Source organism: Schistocerca gregaria, chromosome 3, assembly GCF_023897955.1.
Source record: "Schistocerca gregaria isolate iqSchGreg1 chromosome 3, iqSchGreg1.2, whole genome shotgun sequence".
In the NCBI taxonomy this organism is placed as follows: Eukaryota; Metazoa; Arthropoda; class Insecta; order Orthoptera; family Acrididae; genus Schistocerca; species Schistocerca gregaria.
This window is the reverse complement of record NC_064922.1, coordinates 17,996,152-18,019,658: the sequence shown is the minus strand read 5'-3', so window position 1 is coordinate 18,019,658 and position 23,507 is coordinate 17,996,152. Positions and strand designations below refer to the sequence as shown.

Below are 23,507 nucleotides of genomic sequence, written 5' to 3'. Positions count from 1 at the left end.
CGTAGTTGGCCACAATGAAAGTGGCACGTATAACGTTGAAAATAGAGTTCGGACACCGCTGTGAGTAAGACGAACGTGTTGTCCACCCTCTAGACTTCAATGAGGTTAAGCCGTGATACCTAAGACAGATCTGCACTCGATGACACCTCGATAACAGCCGGTCCCCACACTTACATCTTGCTCTCCTTACGTCAGTATACGTCATATCAGTCTGTGACGCTGGCTTTGCAACATCTTGCGTGCCTTTAGGTTCGCCGCGACCAACACTTACAATGCACTGACCACAAAAAATTGAGGCGCCGCGGCTTGAACCCAGCACCTTTCACATGCGAAGCGAACGCTCTACCAACTGAGCTACGCCCCAGGCACGGCGAAACTGCGCTATTCCCCATTCTTTGCGACTCTGATGCGCACGGACACGATTGTTGGTTGGTTTGTAGCGGTGAAGGGAGCAGAGTACAAAGGCGCGGACACGTTCATATACACAAAAGTTCCAAGTAGTTTCGATGCTCTGGTATTACAAATGCAAATTCCGCCTGTTTTTAACGTCTTAAATTGAAAGAGCCGTCACAAATTGCTCCGTTTTCACTCCTTGTCGACAATCATACAGCACCTGAGGTAACAAACACATCTCGAGCCCCATTGTGCACTCCGTTATTCATGCCAACTCAGTGCCTCGCTCTTTACTACTATGTACCAATCTTGTCGTCCAACTTCAAAACACTGGGCCACAACAAGTTTCCGCGTCTCCATTGCACTGCGCATACTACAAAACGCACCCCAAACTTGGCACTCACCCACGCAGCCGACTTTTCCGACTTTCCACGACGCTCACGCCAGTGACAGCATTATTTATAGTTCGACGTCGCGCCAAAGCGAATGAGCACATTTTGCCTACGGCTTAGTCCGCCCTCCTAGTGTGGCTGCTCGGTGTCTGCAGGCAGCGAGGGTCTGCTAGCTTCCTGTGTTCGCACCTATGTCACCTGTGCTTGCTTGTCAGAGACAGACTATCGCAAATCATACAACTCACTCCATGAATTGATTGCTACGGCATCTGTTATCAGCAGTCACAACTAGCAACACCAGTAGCAGCCGACTGCACGCAAAGAATAGGAATGTGCAGTGGGATTTACATGAACTCGGCGCAAGGCAGATCTTTCCGACATAGGCTTGAGAATCTTACGGGAACACTTGTACTGTTTCTAAATAAAGTGTAGGCGTGGGAGGAGGGTGCTTCCCGCGCACTAATAACAGCACGCTTGCCAATTGTGGATGCTAATCATTCGCTTGTATCTTCCTAGACACATCTGCTGGCTGTGAATTATTCCACTTGCATGGCAAGGTGCGCATGTAGGTGTGTTAAAAATTCTGGAGGTACTGGGTATTGATCCCAGTACCTCTCGCATACTAAGTGAGCGCTCTACCATCTGAGCTACGCCCGACGCCCACGAAGACTAATGCTGTTACATACAGCCATATAGACGACACAGACCCTTGCACTCCCATTATTCAGCAGACAAACACTACTCTCTATGTATCCGTTAGGGTGTATTTCAGGTTTCGTGCATTCTGTATCGAATCATAGTTGGCCACAATGAAAGTGGCACGTATAACGTTGAAAATAGAGTTCGGACACCGCTCTGAGTAAGACGAACGTGTTGTCCACCCTCTAGACTTCAATGAGGTTAAGCCGTGATACCTAAGACAGATCTGCACTCGATGACACCTCGATAACAGCCGGTCCCCACACTTACATCTTGCTCTCCTTACGTCAGTATACATCATATCAGTCTGTGACGCTGGCTTTGCAACATCTTGCGTGCCTTTAGGTTCGCCGCGACCAACACTTACAATGCACTGACCACAAAAAATTGAGGCGCCGCGGCTTGAACCCTGCACCTTTCACATGCGAAGCGAACGCTCTACCAACTGAGCTACGCCCCAGGCACGACCAAACTGCACTGTTCCCCATTCTTTGCGACTCTGATGCGCACGGACACGATGGTTGGTTGGTTTGTAGCGGTGAAGGCAGCAGAGTACAAAGGCGCGGACACGTTCATATACACAAAAGTTCCAAGTAGTTTCGATGCTCTGGTATTACAAATGCAAATTCCGTCTGTTTTTAACGTCTTAAATTGAAAGAGCCGTCACAAATTGCTCCGTTTTCACTCCTTGTCGACAATCATACAGCACCTGAGGTAACAAACACATCTCGAGCCCAATTGTGCACTCCATTATTCATGCCAACTCAGTGCCTCGCTCTTTACTACTGTGTACCAATCTTGTCGTCCAACTGCAAAACACTGGGCCACAACAAGTTTCCGCGTCTCCATTGCACTGCGCATACTACAAAACGCTCCCCAAACTTGGCACTCACCCACGCAGCCGACTTTTCCGACTTTCCACGACGCTCACGCTAGTGACAGCATTGTTTATAGTTCGACGTCGCGCCAAAGCGAATGAGCACATTTTGCCTACGGCTTAGGCCGCCCTCCTAGTGTGGCTGCTCGGTGTCTGCAGGCAGCGAGGGTCTGCTAGCTTCCTGTGTTCGCAACTATGTCACCTGTGCTTGCTTGTCAGAGACAGACTATCGCAAATCATACAACTCACTCCATGAATTGATTGCTACGGCATCTGTTATCAGCAGTCACAACCAGCAACACCAGTAGCAGCCGACTGCACGCAAAGAATAGGAATGTGCAGTGGGATTTACGTGAACTCGGCGCAAGGCAGATCTTTCCGACATAGGCTTGAGAATCTTACGGGAACACTTGTACTGTTTCTAAATAAAGTGTAGGCGTGGGAGGAGGGTGCTTCCCGCGCACTAATAACAGCACGCTTGCCAATTGTGGATGCTAATCATTCGCTTGTATCTTCCTAGACACATCTGCAGGCTGAGAATTATTCCACTTGCATGGCAAGGTGCGCATGTAGGTGTGTTAAAAATTCTGGAGGCACTGGGTATTGATCCCAGTTCATCTCACATACTAAGCGAGCGCTCTACCATCTGAGCTACACCTGCCCCCCACGAAGAATAATGGTGCTACAAACAGCCATATAGACGACACAGACCCTTGCACTCCCATTATTCAGCAGACAAACACTACTCTCTATGTATCCGTTAGGGTGTATTTCAGGTTTCGTGCATTCTGTATCGAATCGTAGTTGGCCACAATGAAAGTGGCACGTATAACGTTGAAAATAGAGTTCGGACACCGCTCTGAGTAAGACGAACGTGTTGTCCACCCTCTAGACTTCAATGAGGTTAAGCCGTGATACCTAAGACAGATCTGCACTCGATGACACCTCGATAACAGCCGGTCCCCACACTTACATCTTGCTCTCCTTACGTCAGTATACATCATATCAGTCTGTGACGCTGGCTTTGCAACATCTTGCGTGCCTTTAGGTTCGCCACGACCAACACTTACCATGCACTGACCACAAAAAATGGACGCGCCGCGGCTTGAACCCTGCACCTTTCACATGCGAAGCGAACGCTCTACAAACTGAGCTACGCCCCAGGCACGACCAAACTGCGCTATTCCCCATTCTTTGCGACTCTGATGCGCACGGACACGATGGTTGGTTGGTTTGTAGCGGTGAAGGCAGCAGAGTACAAAGGCGCGGACACGTTCATATACACAAAAGTTCCAAGTAGTTTCGATGCTCTGGTATTACAAATGCAAATTCCGTCTGTTTTTAACGTCTTAAATTGAAAGAGCGGTCACAAATTGCTCCGTTTTCACTCCTTGTCGACAATCATACAGCACCTGAGGTAACAAACACATCTCGAGCCCCATTGTGCACTCCATTATTCATGCCAACTCAGTGCCTCGCTCTTTACTACTGTGTACCAATCCTGTCGTCCAACTGCAAAACACTGGGCCACAACAAGTTTCCGCGTCTCCATTGCACTGCGCATACTACAAAACGCTCCCCAAACTTGGCACTCACACACGCAGCCGACTTTTCCGACTTTCCACGACGCTCACGCAACGCTCACGCTAGTGACAGCATTATTTATAGTTCGACGTCGCGCCAAAGCGAATGAGCACATTTTGCCTACGGCTTAGTCCGCCCTCCTAGTGTGGCTGCTCGGTGTCTGCAGGCAGCGAGGGTCTGCTAGCTTCCTGTGTTCGCACCTATGTCACCTGTGCTTGCTTGTCAGAGACAGACTATCGCAAATCATACAACTCACTCCATGAATTGATTGCTACGGCATCTGTTATCAGCAGTCACAACTAGCAACACCAGTAGCAGCCGACTGCACGCAAAGAATAGGAATGTGCAGTGGGATTTACATGAACTCGGCGCAAGGCAGATCTTTCCGACATAGGCTTGAGAATCTTACGGGAACACTTGTACTGTTTCTAAATAAAGTGTAGGCGTGGGAGGAGGGTGCTTCCCGCGCACTAATAACAGCACGCTTGCCAATTGTGGATGCTAATCATTCGCTTGTATCTTCCTAGACACATCTGCTGGCTGTGAATTATTCCACTTGCATGGCAAGGTGCGCATGTAGGTGTGTTAAAAATTCTGGAGGCACTGGGTATTGATCCCAGTACCTCTCGCATACTAAGTGAGCGCTCTACCATCTGAGCTACGCCCGACCCCCACGAAGACTAATGGTGTTACATACAGCCATATAGACGACACAGACCCTTGCACTCCCATTATTCAGCAGACAAACACTACTCTCTATGTATCCGTTAGGGTGTATTTCAGGTTTCGTGCATTCTGTATCGAATCGTAGTTGGCCACAATGAAAGTGGCACGTATAACGTTGAAAATAGAGTTCGGACACCGCTCTGAGTAAGACGAACGTGTTGTCCACCCTCTAGACTTCAATGAGGTTAAGCCGTGATACCTAAGACAGATCTGCACTCGATGACACCTCGATAACAGCCGGTCCCCACACTTACATCTTGCTCTCCTTACGTCAGTATACATCATATCAGTCTGTGACGCTGGCTTTGCAACATCTTGCGTGCCTTTAGGTTCGCCGCGACCGACACTTACAATGCACTGACCACAAAAAATTGAGGCGCCGCGGCTTGAACCCAGCACCTTTCACATGCGAAGCGAACGCTCTACCAACTGAGCTACGCCCCAGACACGACCAAACTTCGCTATTCCCCATTCTTTGCGATTCTGATGCGCACGGACACGATGGTTGGTTGGTTTGTAGCGGTGAAGGGAGCAGAGTACAAAGGCGCGGACACGTTCATATACACAAAAGTTCCAAGTAGTTTCGATGCTCTGGTATTACAAATGCAAATTCCGTCTGTTTTTAACGTCTTAAATTGAAAGAGCCGTCACAAATCGCTCCGTTTTCACTCCTTGTCGACAATCATACAGCACCTGAGGTAACAAACACATCTCGAGCCCCATTGTGCACTCCATTATTCATGCCAACTCAGTGCCTCGCTCTTTACTACTGTGTACCAATCTTGTCGTCCAACAGCAAAACACTGGGCCACAACAAGTTTCCGCGTCTCCATTGCACTGCGCATACTACAAAACGCTCCCCAAACTTGGCACTCACACACGCAGCCGACTTTTCCGACTTTCCACGACGCTCACGCAACGCTCACGCTAGTGACAGCATTGTTTATAGTTCGACGTCGCGCCAAAGCGAATGAGCACATTTTGCCTACGGCTTAGGCCGCCCTCCTAGTGTGGCTGCTCGGTGTCTGCAGGCAGCGAGGGTCTGCTAGCTTCCTGTGTTCGCAACTATGTCACCTGTGCTTGCTTGTCAGAGACAGACTATCGCAAATCATACAACTCACTCCATGAATTGATTGCCACGGCATCTGTTATCAGCAGTCACAACCAGCAACACCAGTAGCAGCCGACTGCACGCAAAGAATAGGAATGTGCAGTGGGATTTACGTGAACTCGGCGCAAGGCAGATCTTTCCGACATAGGCTTGAGAATCTTACGGGAACACTTGTACTGTTTCTAAATAAAGTGTAGGCGTGGGAGGAGGGTGCTTCCCGCGCACTAATAACAGCACGCTTGCCAATTGTGGATGCTAATCATTCGCTTGTATCTTCCTAGACACATCTGCAGGCTGAGAATTATTCCACTTGCATGGCAAGGTGCGCATGTAGGTGTGTTAAAAATTCTGGAGGCACTGGGTATTGATCCCAGTTCATCTCACATACTAAGCGAGCGCTCTACCATCTGAGCTACACCTGCCCCCCACGAAGAATAATGGTGCTACAAACAGCCATATAGACGACACAGACCCTTGCACTCCCATTATTCAGCAGACAAACACTACTCTCTATGTATCCGTTAGGGTGTATTTCAGGTTTCGTGCATTCTGTATCGAATCGTAGTTGGCCACAATGAAAGTGGCACGTATAACGTTGAAAATAGAGTTCGGACACCGCTCTGAGTAAGACGAACGTGTTGTCCACCCTCTAGACTTCAATGAGGTTAAGCCGTGATACCTAAGACAGATCTGCACTCGATGACACCTCGATAACAGCCGGTCCCCACACTTACATCTTGCTCTCCTTACGTCAGTATACATCATATCAGTCTGTGACGCTGGCTTTGCAACATCTTGCGTGCCTTTAGGTTCGCCGCGACCAACACTTACAATGCACTGACCACAAAAAATTGAGGCGCCGCGGCTTGAACCCAGCACCTTTCACATGCGAAGCGAACGCTCTACCAACTGAGCTACGCCCCAGGCACGACCAAACTTCGCTATTCCCCATTCTTTGCGATTCTGATGCGCACGGACACGATGGTTGGTTGGTTTGTAGCGGTGAAGGGAGCAGAGTACAAAGGCGCGGACACGTTCATATACACAAAAGTTCCAAGTAGTTTCGATGCTCTGGTATTACAAATGCAAATTCCGTCTGTTTTTAACGTCTTAAATTGAAAGAGCCGTCACAAATTGCTCCGTTTTCACTCCTTGTCGACAATCATACAGCACCTGAGGTAACAAACACATCTCGAGCCCCATTGTGCACTCCATTATTCATGCCAACTCAGTGCCTCGCTCTTTAATACTGTGTACCAATCTCGTCGTCCAACAGCAAAACACTGGGCCACAACAAGTTTCCGCGTCTCCATTGCACTGCGCATACTACAAAACGCTCCCCAAACTTGGCACTCACACACGCAGCCGACTTTTCCGACTTTCCACGACGCTCACGCAACGCTCACGCTAGTGACAGCATTGTTTATAGTTCGACGTCGCGCCAAAGCGAATGAGCACATTTTGCCTACGGCTTAGGCCGCCCTCCTAGTGTGGCTGCTCGGTGTCTGCAGGCAGCAAGGGTCTGCTAGCTTCCTGTGTTCGCAACTATGTCACCTGTGCTTGCTTGTCAGAGACAGACTATCGCAAATCATACAACTCACTCCATGAATTGATTGCTACGGCATCTGTTATCAGCAGTCACAACCAGCAACACCAGTAGCAGCCGACTGCACGCAAAGAATAGGAATGTGCAGTGGGATTTACGTGAACTCGGCGCAAGGCAGATCTTTCCGACATAGGCTTGAGAATCTTACGGGAACACTTGTACTGTTTCTAAATAAAGTGTAGGCGTGGGAGGAGGGTGCTTCCCGCGCACTAATAACAGCACGCTTGCCAATTGTGGATGCTAATCATTCGCTTGTATCTTCCTAGACACATCTGCAGGCTGAGAATTATTCCACTTGCATGGCAAGGTGCGCATGTAGGTGTGTTAAAAATTCTGGAGGCACTGGGTATTGATCCCAGTTCATCTCACATACTAAGCGAGCGCTCTACCATCTGAGCTACACCTGCCCCCCACGAAGAATAATGGTGCTACAAACAGCCATATAGACGACACAGACCCTTGCACTCCCATTATTCAGCAGACAAACACTACTCTCTATGTATCCGTTAGGGTGTATTTCAGGTTTCGTGCATTCTGTATCGAATCGTAGTTGGCCACAATGAAAGTGGCACGTATAACGTTGAAAATAGAGTTCGGACACCGCTCTGAGTAAGACGAACGTGTTGTCCACCCTCTAGACTTCAATGAGGTTAAGCCGTGATACCTAAGACAGATCTGCACTCGATGACACCTCGATAACAGCCGGTCCCCACACTTACATCTTGCTCTCCTTACGTCAGTATACATCATATCAGTCTGTGACGCTGGCTTTGCAACATCTTGCGTGCCTTTAGGTTCGCCGCGACCAACACTTACAATGCACTGACCACAAAAAATTGAGGCGCCGCGGCTTGAACCCAGCACCTTTCACATGCGAAGCGAACGCTCTACCAACTGAGCTACGCCCCAGGCACGACCAAACTTCGCTATTCCCCATTCTTTGCGATTCTGATGCGCACGGACACGATGGTTGGTTGGTTTGTAGCGGTGAAGGGAGCAGAGTACAAAGGCGCGGACACGTTCATATACACAAAAGTTCCAAGTAGTTTCGATGCTCTGGTATTACAAATGCAAATTCCGTCTGTTTTTAACGTCTTAAATTGAAAGAGCCGTCACAAATTGCTCCGTTTTCACTCCTTGTCGACAATCATACAGCACCTGAGGTAACAAACACATCTCGAGCCCCATTGTGCACTCCATTATTCATGCCAACTCAGTGCCTCGCTCTTTACTACTGTGTACCAATCTTGTCGTCCAACAGCAAAACACTGGGCCACAACAAGTTTCCGCGTCTCCATTGCACTGCGCATACTACAAAACGCTCCCCAAACTTGGCACTCACACACGCAGCCGACTTTTCCGACTTTCCACGACGCTCACGCAACGCTCACGCTAGTGACAGCATTATTTATAGTTCGACGTCGCGCCAAAGCGAATGAGCACATTTTGCCTACGGCTTAGTCCGCCCTCCTAGTGTGGCTGCTCGGTGTCTGCAGGCAGCGAGGGTCTGCTAGCTTCCTGTGTTCGCACCTATGTCACCTGTGCTTGCTTGTCAGAGACAGACTATCGCAAATCATACAACTCACTCCATGAATTGATTGCTACGGCATCTGTTATCAGCAGTCACAACTAGCAACACCAGTAGCAGCCGACTGCACGCAAAGAATAGGAATGTGCAGTGGGATTTACATGAACTCGGCGCAAGGCAGATCTTTCCGACATAGGCTTGAGAATCTTACGGGAACACTTGTACTGTTTCTAAATAAAGTGTAGGCGTGGGAGGAGGGTGCTTCCCGCGCACTAATAACAGCACGCTTGCCAATTGTGGATGCTAATCATTCGCTTGTATCTTCCTAGACACATCTGCTGGCTGTGAATTATTCCACTTGCATGGCAAGGTGCGCATGTAGGTGTGTTAAAAATTCTGGAGGCACTGGGTATTGATCCCAGTACCTCTCGCATACTAAGTGAGCGCTCTACCATCTGAGCTACGCCCGACCCCCACGAAGACTAATGGTGTTACATACAGCCATATAGACGACACAGACCCTTGCACTCCCATTATTCAGCAGACAAACACTACTCTCTATGTATCCGTTAGGGTGTATTTCAGGTTTCGTGCATTCTGTATCGAATCGTAGTTGGCCACAATGAAAGTGGCACGTATAACGTTGAAAATAGAGTTCGGACACCGCTCTGAGTAAGACGAACGTGTTGTCCACCCTCTAGACTTCAATGAGGTTAAGCCGTGATACCTAAGACAGATCTGCACTCGATGACACCTCGATAACAGCCGGTCCCCACACTTACATCTTGCTCTCCTTACGTCAGTATACATCATATCAGTCTGTGACGCTGGCTTTGCAACATCTTGCGTGCCTTTAGGTTCGCCGCGACCGACACTTACAATGCACTGACCACAAAAAATTGAGGCGCCGCGGCTTGAACCCAGCACCTTTCACATGCGAAGCGAACGCTCTACCAACTGAGCTACGCCCCAGACACGACCAAACTTCGCTATTCCCCATTCTTTGCGATTCTGATGCGCACGGACACGATGGTTGGTTGGTTTGTAGCGGTGAAGGGAGCAGAGTACAAAGGCGCGGACACGTTCATATACACAAAAGTTCCAAGTAGTTTCGATGCTCTGGTATTACAAATGCAAATTCCGTCTGTTTTTAACGTCTTAAATTGAAAGAGCCGTCACAAATCGCTCCGTTTTCACTCCTTGTCGACAATCATACAGCACCTGAGGTAACAAACACATCTCGAGCCCCATTGTGCACTCCATTATTCATGCCAACTCAGTGCCTCGCTCTTTACTACTGTGTACCAATCTTGTCGTCCAACAGCAAAACACTGGGCCACAACAAGTTTCCGCGTCTCCATTGCACTGCGCATACTACAAAACGCTCCCCAAACTTGGCACTCACACACGCAGCCGACTTTTCCGACTTTCCACGACGCTCACGCAACGCTCACGCTAGTGACAGCATTGTTTATAGTTCGACGTCGCGCCAAAGCGAATGAGCACATTTTGCCTACGGCTTAGGCCGCCCTCCTAGTGTGGCTGCTCGGTGTCTGCAGGCAGCGAGGGTCTGCTAGCTTCCTGTGTTCGCAACTATGTCACCTGTGCTTGCTTGTCAGAGACAGACTATCGCAAATCATACAACTCACTCCATGAATTGATTGCCACGGCATCTGTTATCAGCAGTCACAACCAGCAACACCAGTAGCAGCCGACTGCACGCAAAGAATAGGAATGTGCAGTGGGATTTACGTGAACTCGGCGCAAGGCAGATCTTTCCGACATAGGCTTGAGAATCTTACGGGAACACTTGTACTGTTTCTAAATAAAGTGTAGGCGTGGGAGGAGGGTGCTTCCCGCGCACTAATAACAGCACGCTTGCCAATTGTGGATGCTAATCATTCGCTTGTATCTTCCTAGACACATCTGCAGGCTGAGAATTATTCCACTTGCATGGCAAGGTGCGCATGTAGGTGTGTTAAAAATTCTGGAGGCACTGGGTATTGATCCCAGTTCATCTCACATACTAAGCGAGCGCTCTACCATCTGAGCTACACCTGCCCCCCACGAAGAATAATGGTGCTACAAACAGCCATATAGACGACACAGACCCTTGCACTCCCATTATTCAGCAGACAAACACTACTCTCTATGTATCCGTTAGGGTGTATTTCAGGTTTCGTGCATTCTGTATCGAATCGTAGTTGGCCACAATGAAAGTGGCACGTATAACGTTGAAAATAGAGTTCGGACACCGCTCTGAGTAAGACGAACGTGTTGTCCACCCTCTAGACTTCAATGAGGTTAAGCCGTGATACCTAAGACAGATCTGCACTCGATGACACCTCGATAACAGCCGGTCCCCACACTTACATCTTGCTCTCCTTACGTCAGTATACATCATATCAGTCTGTGACGCTGGCTTTGCAACATCTTGCGTGCCTTTAGGTTCGCCGCGACCAACACTTACAATGCACTGACCACAAAAAATTGAGGCGCCGCGGCTTGAACCCAGCACCTTTCACATGCGAAGCGAACGCTCTACCAACTGAGCTACGCCCCAGGCACGACCAAACTTCGCTATTCCCCATTCTTTGCGATTCTGATGCGCACGGACACGATGGTTGGTTGGTTTGTAGCGGTGAAGGGAGCAGAGTACAAAGGCGCGGACACGTTCATATACACAAAAGTTCCAAGTAGTTTCGATGCTCTGGTATTACAAATGCAAATTCCGTCTGTTTTTAACGTCTTAAATTGAAAGAGCCGTCACAAATTGCTCCGTTTTCACTCCTTGTCGACAATCATACAGCACCTGAGGTAACAAACACATCTCGAGCCCCATTGTGCACTCCATTATTCATGCCAACTCAGTGCCTCGCTCTTTACTACTGTGTACCAATCTTGTCGTCCAACAGCAAAACACTGGGCCACAACAAGTTTCCGCGTCTCCATTGCACTGCGCATACTACAAAACGCTCCCCAAACTTGGCACTCACACACGCAGCCGACTTTTCCGACTTTCCACGACGCTCACGCAACGCTCACGCTAGTGACAGCATTGTTTATAGTTCGACGTCGCGCCAAAGCGAATGAGCACATTTTGCCTACGGCTTAGGCCGCCCTCCTAGTGTGGCTGCTCGGTGTCTGCAGGCAGCAAGGGTCTGCTAGCTTCCTGTGTTCGCAACTATGTCACCTGTGCTTGCTTGTCAGAGACAGACTATCGCAAATCATACAACTCACTCCATGAATTGATTGCTACGGCATCTGTTATCAGCAGTCACAACCAGCAACACCAGTAGCAGCCGACTGCACGCAAAGAATAGGAATGTGCAGTGGGATTTACGTGAACTCGGCGCAAGGCAGATCTTTCCGACATAGGCTTGAGAATCTTACGGGAACACTTGTACTGTTTCTAAATAAAGTGTAGGCGTGGGAGGAGGGTGCTTCCCGCGCACTAATAACAGCACGCTTGCCAATTGTGGATGCTAATCATTCGCTTGTATCTTCCTAGACACATCTGCAGGCTGAGAATTATTCCACTTGCATGGCAAGGTGCGCATGTAGGTGTGTTAAAAATTCTGGAGGCACTGGGTATTGATCCCAGTTCATCTCACATACTAAGCGAGCGCTCTACCATCTGAGCTACACCTGCCCCCCACGAAGAATAATGGTGCTACAAACAGCCATATAGACGACACAGACCCTTGCACTCCCATTATTCAGCAGACAAACACTACTCTCTATGTATCCGTTAGGGTGTATTTCAGGTTTCGTGCATTCTGTATCGAATCGTAGTTGGCCACAATGAAAGTGGCACGTATAACGTTGAAAATAGAGTTCGGACACCGCTCTGAGTAAGACGAACGTGTTGTCCACCCTCTAGACTTCAATGAGGTTAAGCCGTGATACCTAAGACAGATCTGCACTCGATGACACCTCGATAACAGCCGGTCCCCACACTTACATCTTGCTCTCCTTACGTCAGTATACATCATATCAGTCTGTGACGCTGGCTTTGCAACATCTTGCGTGCCTTTAGGTTCGCCGCGACCAACACTTACAATGCACTGACCACAAAAAATTGAGGCGCCGCGGCTTGAACCCAGCACCTTTCACATGCGAAGCGAACGCTCTACCAACTGAGCTACGCCCCAGGCACGACCAAACTTCGCTATTCCCCATTCTTTGCGATTCTGATGCGCACGGACACGATGGTTGGTTGGTTTGTAGCGGTGAAGGGAGCAGAGTACAAAGGCGCGGACACGTTCATATACACAAAAGTTCCAAGTAGTTTCGATGCTCTGGTATTACAAATGCAAATTCCGTCTGTTTTTAACGTCTTAAATTGAAAGAGCCGTCACAAATTGCTCCGTTTTCACTCCTTGTCGACAATCATACAGCACCTGAGGTAACAAACACATCTCGAGCCCCATTGTGCACTCCATTATTCATGCCAACTCAGTGCCTCGCTCTTTACTACTGTGTACCAATCTTGTCGTCCAACAGCAAAACACTGGGCCACAACAAGTTTCCGCGTCTCCATTGCACTGCGCATACTACAAAACGCTCCCCAAACTTGGCACTCACACACGCAGCCGACTTTTCCGACTTTCCACGACGCTCACGCAACGCTCACGCTAGTGACAGCATTGTTTATAGTTCGACGTCGCGCCAAAGCGAATGAGCACATTTTGCCTACGGCTTAGGCCGCCCTCCTAGTGTGGCTGCTCGGTGTCTGCAGGCAGCGAGGGTCTGCTAGCTTCCTGTGTTCGCAACTATGTCACCTGTGCTTGCTTGTCAGAGACAGACTATCGCAAATCATACAACTCACTCCATGAATTGATTGCTACGGCATCTGTTATCAGCAGTCACAACCAGCAACACCAGTAGCAGCCGACTGCACGCAAAGAATAGGAATGTGCAGTGGGATTTACGTGAACTCGGCGCAAGGCAGATCTTTCCGACATAGGCTTGAGAATCTTACGGGAACACTTGTACTGTTTCTAAATAAAGTGTAGGCGTGGGAGGAGGGTGCTTCCCGCGCACTAATAACAGCACGCTTGCCAATTGTGGATGCTAATCATTCGCTTGTATCTTCCTAGACACATCTGCAGGCTGAGAATTATTCCACTTGCATGGCAAGGTGCGCATGTAGGTGTGTTAAAAATTCTGGAGGCACTGGGTATTGATCCCAGTTCATCTCACATACTAAGCGAGCGCTCTACCATCTGAGCTACACCTGCCCCCCACGAAGAATAATGGTGCTACAAACAGCCATATAGACGACACAGACCCTTGCACTCCCATTATTCAGCAGACAAACACTACTCTCTATGTATCCGTTAGGGTGTATTTCAGGTTTCGTGCATTCTGTATCGAATCGTAGTTGGCCACAATGAAAGTGGCACGTATAACGTTGAAAATAGAGTTCGGACACCGCTCTGAGTAAGACGAACGTGTTGTCCACCCTCTAGACTTCAATGAGGTTAAGCCGTGATACCTAAGACAGATCTGCACTCGATGACACCTCGATAACAGCCGGTCCCCACACTTACATCTTGCTCTCCTTACGTCAGTATACATCATATCAGTCTGTGACGCTGGCTTTGCAACATCTTGCGTGCCTTTAGGTTCGCCGCGACCAACACTTACAATGCACTGACCACAAAAAATTAGGCGCCGCGGCTTGAACCCAGCACCTTTCACATGCGAAGCGAACGCTCTACCAACTGAGCTACGCCCCAGGCACGGCCAAACTGCGCTATTCCCCATTCTTTGCGACTCTGATGCGCACGGACACGATTGTTGGTTGGTTTGTAGCGGTGAAGGGAGCAGAGTACAAAGGCGCGGACACGTTCATATACACAAAAGTTCCAAGTAGTTTCGATGCTCTGGTATTACAAATGCAAATTCCGCCTGTTTTTAACGTCTTAAATTGAAAGAGCCGTCACAAATTGCTCCGTTTTCACTCCTTGTCGACAATCATACAGCACCTGAGGTAACAAACACATCTCGAGCCCCATTGTGCACTCCATTATTCATGCCAACTCAGTGCCTCGCTCTTTACTACTGTGTACCAATCTTGTCGTCCAACTTCAAAACACTGGGCCACAACAAGTTTCCGCGTCTCCATTGCACTCCGCATACTACAAAACGCTCCCCAATCTTGGCACCCACCCACGCAGCCGACTTTTCCGACTTTCCACGACGCTCACGCTAGTGACAGCATTATTTATAGTTCGACGTCGCGCCAAAGCGAATGAGCACATTTTGCCTACGGCTTAGTCCGCCCTCCTAGTGTGGCTGCTCGGTGTCTGCAGGCAGCGAGGGTCTGCTAGCTTCCTGTGTTCGCACCTATGTCACCTGTGCTTGCTTGTCAGAGACAGACTATCGCAAATCATACAACTCACTCCATGAATTGATTGCTACGGCATCTGTTATCAGCAGTCACAACTAGAAACACCAGTAGCAGCCGACTGCACGCAAAGAATAGGAATGTGCAGTGGGATTTACATGAACTCGGCGCAAGGCAGATCTTTCCGACATAGGCTTGAGAATCTTACGGGAACACTTGTACTGTTTCTAAATAAAGTGTAGGCGTGGGAGGAGGGTGCTTCCCGCGCACTAATAACAGCACGCTTGCCAATTGTGGATGCTAATCATTCGCTTGTATCTTCCTAGACACATCTGCTGGCTGTGAATTATTCCACTTGCATGGCAAGGTGCGCATGTAGGTGTGTTAAAAATTCTGGAGGCACTGGGTATTGATCCCAGTACCTCTCGCATACTAAGTGAGCGCTCTACCATCTGAGCTACGCCCGACCCCCACGAAGACTAATGGATACATACAGCCATATAGACGACACAGACCCTTGCACTCCCATTATTCAGCAGACAAACACTACTCTCTATGTATCCGTTAGGGTGTATTTCAGGTTTCGTGCATTCTGTATCGAATCGTAGTTGGCCACAATGAAAGTGGCACGTATAACGTTGAAAATAGAGTTCGGACACCGCTCTGAGTAAGACGAACGTGTTGTCCACCCTCTAGACTTCAATGAGGTTAAGCCGTGATACCTAAGACAGATCTGCACTCGATGACACCTCGATAACAGCCGGTCCCCACACTTACATCTTGCTCTCCTTACGTCAGTATACATCATATCAGTCTGTGACGCTGGCTTTGCAACATCTTGCGTGCCTTTAGGTTCGCCGCGACCAACACTTACAATGCACTGACCACAAAAAATTGAGGCGCCGCGGCTTGAACCCAGCACCTTTCACATGCGAAGCGAACGCTCTACCAACTGAGCTACGCCCCAGGCACGACCAAACTTCGCTATTCCCCATTCTTTGCGATTCTGATGCGCACGGACACGATGGTTGGTTGGTTTGTAGCGGTGAAGGGAGCAGAGTACAAAGGCGCGGACACGTTCATATACACAAAAGTTCCAAGTAGTTTCGATGCTCTGGTATTACAAATGCAAATTCCGTCTGTTTTTAACGTCTTAAATTGAAAGAGCCGTCACAAATTGCTCCGTTTTCACTCCTTGTCGACAATCATACAGCACCTGAGGTAACAAACACATCTCGAGCCCCATTGTGCACTCCATTATTCATGCCAACTCAGTGCCTCGCTCTTTACTACTGTGTACCAATCTTGTCGTCCAACAGCAAAACACTGGGCCACAACAAGTTTCCGCGTCTCCATTGCACTGCGCATACTACAAAACGCTCCCCAAACTTGGCACTCACACACGCAGCCGACTTTTCCGACTTTCCACGACGCTCACGCAACGCTCACGCTAGTGACAGCATTGTTTATAGTTCGACGTCGCGCCAAAGCGAATGAGCACATTTTGCCTACGGCTTAGGCCGCCCTCCTAGTGTGGCTGCTCGGTGTCTGCAGGCAGCGAGGGTCTGCTAGCTTCCTGTGTTCGCAACTATGTCACCTGTGCTTGCTTGTCAGAGACAGACTATCGCAAATCATACAACTCACTCCATGAATTGATTGCTACGGCATCTGTTATCAGCAGTCACAACCAGCAACACCAGTAGCAGCCGACTGCACGCAAAGAATAGGAATGTGCAGTGGGATTTACGTGAACTCGGCGCAAGGCAGATCTTTCCGACATAGGCTTGAGAATCTTACGGGAACACTTGTACTGTTTCTAAATAAAGTGTAGGCGTGGGAGGAGGGTGCTTCCCGCGCACTAATAACAGCACGCTTGCCAATTGTGGATGCTAATCATTCGCTTGTATCTTCCTAGACACATCTGCAGGCTGAGAATTATTCCACTTGCATGGCAAGGTGCGCATGTAGGTGTGTTAAAAATTCTGGAGGCACTGGGTATTGATCCCAGTTCATCTCACATACTAAGCGAGCGCTCTACCATCTGAGCTACACCTGCCCCCCACGAAGAATAATGGTGCTACAAACAGCCATATAGACGACACAGACCCTTGCACTCCCATTATTCAGCAGACAAACACTACTCTCTATGTATCCGTTAGGGTGTCTTTCAGGTTTCGTGCATTCTGTATCGAATCGTAGTTGGCCACAATGAAAGTGGCACGTACAACGTCGAAATTAGAGTTCGGACACCGCTCTGAGTAAGACGAACGTGTTGTCCACCCTCTAGACTTCAATGAGGTTAAGCCGTGATACCTAAGACAGATCTGCACTCGATGACACCTCGATAACAGCCGGTCCCCACACTTACATCTTGCTCTCCTTACGTCAGTATACATCATATCAGTCTGTGACGCTGGCTTTGCAACATCTTGCGTGCCTTTAGGTTCGCCACGACCAACACTTACCATGCACTGACCACAAAAAATGGAGGCGCCGCGGCTTGAACCCTGCACCTTTCACATGCGCAGCGAACGCTCTACAAACTGAGCTACGCCCCAGGCACGACCAAACTGCGCTATTCCCCATTCTTTGCGACTCTGATGCGCACGGACACGATGGTTGGTTGGTTTGTAGCGGTGAAGGCAGCAGAGTACAAAGGCGCGGACACGTTCATATACACAAAAGTTCCAAGTAGTTTCGATGCTCTGGTATTACAAATGCAAATTCCGTCTGTTTTTAACGTCTTAAATTGAAAGAGCGGTCACAAATTGCTCCGTTTTCACTCCTTGTCGACAATCATACAGCACCTGAGGTAACAAACACATCTCGAGCCCCATTGTGCACTCCATTATTCATGCCAACTCAGTGCCTCGCTCTTTACTACTGTGTACCAATCCTGTCGTCCAACTGCAAAACACTGGGCCACAACAAGTTTCCGCGTCTCCATTGCACTGCGCATACTACAAAACGCTCCCCAAACTTGGCACTCACACACGCAGCCGACTTTTCCGACTTTCCACGACGCTCACGCAACGCTCACGCTAGTGACAGCATTATTTATAGTTCGACGTCGCGCCAAAGCGAATGAGCACATTTTGCCTACGGCTTAGTCCGCCCTCCTAGTGTGGCTGCTCGGTGTCTGCAGGCAGCGAGGGTCTGCTAGCTTCCTGTGTTCGCACCTATGTCACCTGTGCTTGCTTGTCAGAGACAGACTATCGCAAATCATACAACTCACTCCATGAATTGATTGCTACGGCATCTGTTATCAGCAGTCACAACTAGCAACACCAGTAGCAGCCGACTGCACGCAAAGAATAGGAATGTGCAGTGGGATTTACATGAACTCGGCGCAAGGCAGATCTTTCCGACATAGGCTTGAGAATCTTACGGGAACACTTGTACTGTTTCTAAATAAAGTGTAGGCGTGGGAGGAGGGTGCTTCCCGCGCACTAATAACAGCACGCTTGCCAATTGTGGATGCTAATCATTCGCTTGTATCTTCCTAGACACATCTGCTGGCTGTGAATTATTCCACTTGCATGGCAAGGTGCGCATGTAGGTGTGTTAAAAATTCTGGAGGCACTGGGTATTGATCCCAGTACCTCTCGCATACTAAGTGAGCGCTCTACCATCTGAGCTACGCCCGACCCCCGCGAAGACTAATGGTGTTACATACAGCCATATAGACGACACAGACCCTTGCACTCCCATTATTCAGCAGACAAACACTACTCTCTATGTATCCGTTAGGGTGTATTTCAGGTTTCGTGCATTCTGTATCGAATCGTAGTTGGCCACAATGAAAGTGGCACGTATAACGTTGAAAATAGAGTTCGGACACCGCTCTGAGTAAGACGAACGTGTTGTCCACCCTCTAGACTTCAATGAGGTTAAGCCGTGATACCTAAGACAGATCTGCACTCGATGACACCTCGATAACAGCCGGTCCCCACACTTACATCTTGCTCTCCTTACGTCAGTATACATCATATCAGTCTGTGACGCTGGCTTTGCAACATCTTGCGTGCCTTTAGGTTCGCCGCGACCAACACTTACAATGCACTGACCACAAAAAATTGAGGCGCCGCGGCTTGAACCCAGCACCTTTCACATGCGAAGCGAACGCTCTACCAACTGAGCTACGCCCCAGGCACGACCAAACTTCGCTATTCCCCATTCTTTGCGATTCTGATGCGCACGGACACGATGGTTGGTTGGTTTGTAGCGGTGAAGGGAGCAGAGTACAAAAGGCGCGGACACGTTCATATACACAAAAGTTCCAAGTAGTTTCGATGCTCTGGTATTACAAATGCAAATTCCGTCTGTTTTTAACGTCTTAAATTGAAAGAGCCGTCACAAATTGCTCCGTTTTCACTCCTTGTCGACAATCATACAGCACCTGAGGTAACAAACACATCTCGAGCCCCATTGTGCACTCCATTATTCATGCCAACTCAGTGCCTCGCTCTTTACTACTGTGTACCAATCTTGTCGTCCAACAGCAAAACACTGGGCCACAACAAGTTTCCGCGTCTCCATTGCACTGCGCATACTACAAAACGCTCCCCAAACTTGGCACTCACACACGCAGCCGACTTTTCCGACTTTCCACGACGCTCACGCAACGCTCACGCTAGTGACAGCATTGTTTATAGTTCGACGTCGCGCCAAAGCGAATGAGCACATTTTGCCTACGGCTTAGGCCGCCCTCCTAGTGTGTCTGCTCGGTGTCTGCAGGCAGCGAGGGTCTGCTAGCTTCCTGTGTTCGCAACTATGTCACCTGTGCTTGCTTGTCAGAGACAGACTATCGCAAATCATACAACTCACTCCATGAATTGATTGCTACGGCATCTGTTATCAGCAGTCACAATCAGCAACACCAGTAGCAGCCGACTGCACGCAAAGAATAGGAATGTGCAGTGGGATTTACGTGAACTCGGCGCAAGGCAGATCTTTCCGACATAGGCTTGAGAATCTTACGGGAACACTTGTACTGTTTCTAAATAAAGTGTAGGCGTGGGAGGAGGGTGCTTCCCGCGCACTAATAACAGCACGCTTGCCAATTGTGGATGCTAATCATTCGCTTGTATCTTCCTAGACACATCTGCAGGCTGAGAATTATTCCACTTGCATGGCAAGGTGCGCATGTAGGTGTGTTAAAAATTCTGGAGGCACTGGGTATTGATCCCAGTTCATCTCACATACTAAGCGAGCGCTCTACCATCTGAGCTACACCTGCCCCCCACGAAGAATAATGGTGCTACAAACAGCCATATAGACGACACAGACCCTTGCACTCCCATTATTCAGCAGACAAACACTACTCTCTATGTATCCGTTAGGGTGTCTTTCAGGTTTCGTGCATTCTGTATCGAATCGTAGTTGGCCACAATGAAAGTGGCACGTACAACGTCGAAATTAGAGTTCGGACACCGCTCTGAGTAAGACGAACGTGTTGTCCACCCTCTAGACTTCAATGAGGTTAAGCCGTGATACCTAAGACAGATCTGCACTCGATGACACCTCGATAACAGCCGGTCCCCACACTTACATCTTGCTCTCCTTACGTCAGTATACATCATATCAGTCTGTGACGCTGGCTTTGCAACATCTTGCGTGCCTTTAGGTTCGCCACGACCAACACTTACCATGCACTGACCACAAAAAATGGAGGCGCCGCGGCTTGAACCCTGCACCTTTCACATGCGAAGCGAACGCTCTACAAACTGAGCTACGCCCCAGGCACGACCAAACTGCGCTATTCCCCATTCTTTGCGACTCTGATGCGCACGGACACGATGGTTGGTTGGTTTGTAGCGGTGAAGGCAGCAGAGTACAAAGGCGCGGACACGTTCATATACACAAAAGTTCCAAGTAGTTTCGATGCTCTGGTATTACAAATGCAAATTCCGTCTGTTTTTAACGTCTTAAATTGAAAGAGCGGTCACAAATTGCTCCGTTTTCACTCCTTGTCGACAATCATACAGCACCTGAGGTAACAAACACATCTCGAGCCCCATTGTGCACTCCATTATTCATGCCAACTCAGTGCCTCGCTCTTTACTACTGTGTACCAATCCTGTCGTCCAACTGCAAAACACTGGGCCACAACAAGTTTCCGCGTCTCCATTGCACTGCGCATACTACAAAACGCTCCCCAAACTTGGCACTCACACACGCAGCCGACTTTTCCGACTTTCCACGACGCTCACGCAACGCTCACGCTAGTGACAGCATTATTTATAGTTCGACGTCGCGCCAAAGCGAATGAGCACATTTTGCCTACGGCTTAGTCCGCCCTCCTAGTGTGGCTGCTCGGTGTCTGCAGGCAGCGAGGGTCTGCTAGCTTCCTGTGTTCGCACCTATGTCACCTGTGCTTGCTTGTCAGAGACAGACTATCGCAAATCATACAACTCACTCCATGAATTGATTGCTACGGCATCTGTTATCAGCAGTCACAACTAGCAACACCAGTAGCAGCCGACTGCACGCAAAGAATAGGAATGTGCAGTGGGATTTACATGAACTCGGCGCAAGGCAGATCTTTCCGACATAGGCTTGAGAATCTTACGGGAACACTTGTACTGTTTCTAAATAAAGTGTAGGCGTGGGAGGAGGGTGCTTCCCGCGCACTAATAACAGCACGCTTGCCAATTGTGGATGCTAATCATTCGCTTGTATCTTCCTAGACACATCTGCTGGCTGTGAATTATTCCACTTGCATGGCAAGGTGCGCATGTAGGTGTGTTAAAAATTCTGGAGGCACTGGGTATTGATCCCAGTACCTCTCGCATACTAAGTGAGCGCTCTACCATCTGAGCTACGCCCGACCCCCACGAAGACTAATGGTGTTACATACAGCCATATAGACGACACAGACCCTTGCACTCCCATTATTCAGCAGACAAACACTACTCTCTATGTATCCGTTAGGGTGTATTTCAGGTTTCGTGCATTCTGTATCGAATCGTAGTTGGCCACAATGAAAGTGGCACGTATAACGTTGAAAATAGAGTTCGGACACCGCTCTGAGTAAGACGAACGTGTTGTCCACCCTCTAGACTTCAATGAGGTTAAGCCGTGATACCTAAGACAGATCTGCACTCGATGACACCTCGATAACAGCCGGTCCCCACACTTACATCTTGCTCTCCTTACGTCAGTATACATCATATCAGTCTGTGACGCTGGCTTTGCAACATCTTGCGTGCCTTTAGGTTCGCCGCGACCAACACTTACAATGCACTGACCACAAAAAATTGAGGCGCCGCGGCTTGAACCCAGCACCTTTCACATGCGAAGCGAACGCTCTACCAACTGAGCTACGCCCCAGGCACGACCAAACTTCGCTATTCCCCATTCTTTGCGATTCTGATGCGCACGGACACGATGGTTGGTTGGTTTGTAGCGGTGAAGGGAGCAGAGTACAAAGGCGCGGACACGTTCATATACACAAAAGTTCCAAGTAGTTTCGATGCTCTGGTATTACAAATGCAAATTCCTTCTGTTTTTAACGTCTTAAATTGAAAGAGCCGTCACAAATTGCTCCGTTTTCACTCCTTGTCGACAATCATACAGCACCTGAGGTAACAAACACATCTCGAGCCCCATTGTGCACTCCATTATTCATGCCAACTCAGTGCCTCGCTCTTTACTACTGTGTACCAATCTTGTCGTCCAACAGCAAAACACTGGGCCACAACAAGTTTCCGCGTCTCCATTGCACTGCGCATACTACAAAACGCTCCCCAAACTTGGCACTCACACACGCAGCCGACTTTTCCGACTTTCCACGACGCTCACGCTAGTGACATCATTGTTTATAGTTCGACTTCGCGCCAAAGCGAATGAGCACATTTTGCCTACGGCTTAGGCCGCCCTCCTAGTGTGGCTGCTCGGTGTCTGCAGGCAGCGAGGGTCTGCTAGCTTCCTGTGTTCGCAACTATGTCACCTGTGCTTGCTTGTCAGAGACAGACTATCGCAAATCATACAACTCACTCCATGAATTGATTGCTACGGCATCTGTTATCAGCAGTCACAACCAGCAACACCAGTAGCAGCCGACTGCACGCAAAGAATAGGAATGTGCAGTGGGATTTACGTGAACTCGGCGCAAGGCAGATCTTTCCGCCATAGGCTTGAGAATTTTACGGGAACACTTGTACTGTTTCTAAATAAAGTGTAGGCGTGGGAGGAGGGTGCTTCCCGCGCACTAATAACAGCACGCTTGCCAATT

At 49.0% G+C, this 23,507-nt stretch overlaps 11 non-coding genes across 11 annotated transcripts; all 11 read right to left on the bottom strand.

Moving 5' to 3' along the window:
* Nucleotides 1-291: 291 nt before the first annotated feature.
* On the bottom strand, nucleotides 292-364 carry Trnaa-cgc (transfer RNA alanine (anticodon CGC)). The gene has a single exon. It is a non-coding gene; the product is annotated as a tRNA-Ala (tRNA).
* A 1,507-nt stretch (nucleotides 365-1,871) lies between these two features.
* Nucleotides 1,872-1,944, bottom strand: Trnaa-cgc (transfer RNA alanine (anticodon CGC)). The gene has a single exon. It is a non-coding gene; the product is annotated as a tRNA-Ala (tRNA).
* A 3,098-nt stretch (nucleotides 1,945-5,042) lies between these two features.
* Trnaa-cgc (transfer RNA alanine (anticodon CGC)) lies at nucleotides 5,043-5,115 on the bottom strand. The gene has a single exon. It is a non-coding gene; the product is annotated as a tRNA-Ala (tRNA).
* A 1,518-nt stretch (nucleotides 5,116-6,633) lies between these two features.
* Trnaa-cgc (transfer RNA alanine (anticodon CGC)) lies at nucleotides 6,634-6,706 on the bottom strand. Its single transcript has one exon. It is a non-coding gene; the product is annotated as a tRNA-Ala (tRNA).
* Nucleotides 6,707-8,224: 1,518 nt separating this feature from the next.
* Trnaa-cgc (transfer RNA alanine (anticodon CGC)) lies at nucleotides 8,225-8,297 on the bottom strand. Its single transcript has one exon. It is a non-coding gene; the product is annotated as a tRNA-Ala (tRNA).
* Nucleotides 8,298-9,815: 1,518 nt separating this feature from the next.
* Trnaa-cgc (transfer RNA alanine (anticodon CGC)) lies at nucleotides 9,816-9,888 on the bottom strand. Its single transcript has one exon. It is a non-coding gene; the product is annotated as a tRNA-Ala (tRNA).
* A 1,518-nt stretch (nucleotides 9,889-11,406) lies between these two features.
* On the bottom strand, nucleotides 11,407-11,479 carry Trnaa-cgc (transfer RNA alanine (anticodon CGC)). The gene has a single exon. It is a non-coding gene; the product is annotated as a tRNA-Ala (tRNA).
* A 1,518-nt stretch (nucleotides 11,480-12,997) lies between these two features.
* Nucleotides 12,998-13,070, bottom strand: Trnaa-cgc (transfer RNA alanine (anticodon CGC)). The gene has a single exon. It is a non-coding gene; the product is annotated as a tRNA-Ala (tRNA).
* A 3,095-nt stretch (nucleotides 13,071-16,165) lies between these two features.
* On the bottom strand, nucleotides 16,166-16,238 carry Trnaa-cgc (transfer RNA alanine (anticodon CGC)). Its single transcript has one exon. It is a non-coding gene; the product is annotated as a tRNA-Ala (tRNA).
* Nucleotides 16,239-19,347: 3,109 nt separating this feature from the next.
* Nucleotides 19,348-19,420, bottom strand: Trnaa-cgc (transfer RNA alanine (anticodon CGC)). Its single transcript has one exon. It is a non-coding gene; the product is annotated as a tRNA-Ala (tRNA).
* Nucleotides 19,421-22,530: 3,110 nt separating this feature from the next.
* Trnaa-cgc (transfer RNA alanine (anticodon CGC)) lies at nucleotides 22,531-22,603 on the bottom strand. The gene has a single exon. It is a non-coding gene; the product is annotated as a tRNA-Ala (tRNA).
* Between the last annotated feature and the right edge of the window lie 904 nt (nucleotides 22,604-23,507).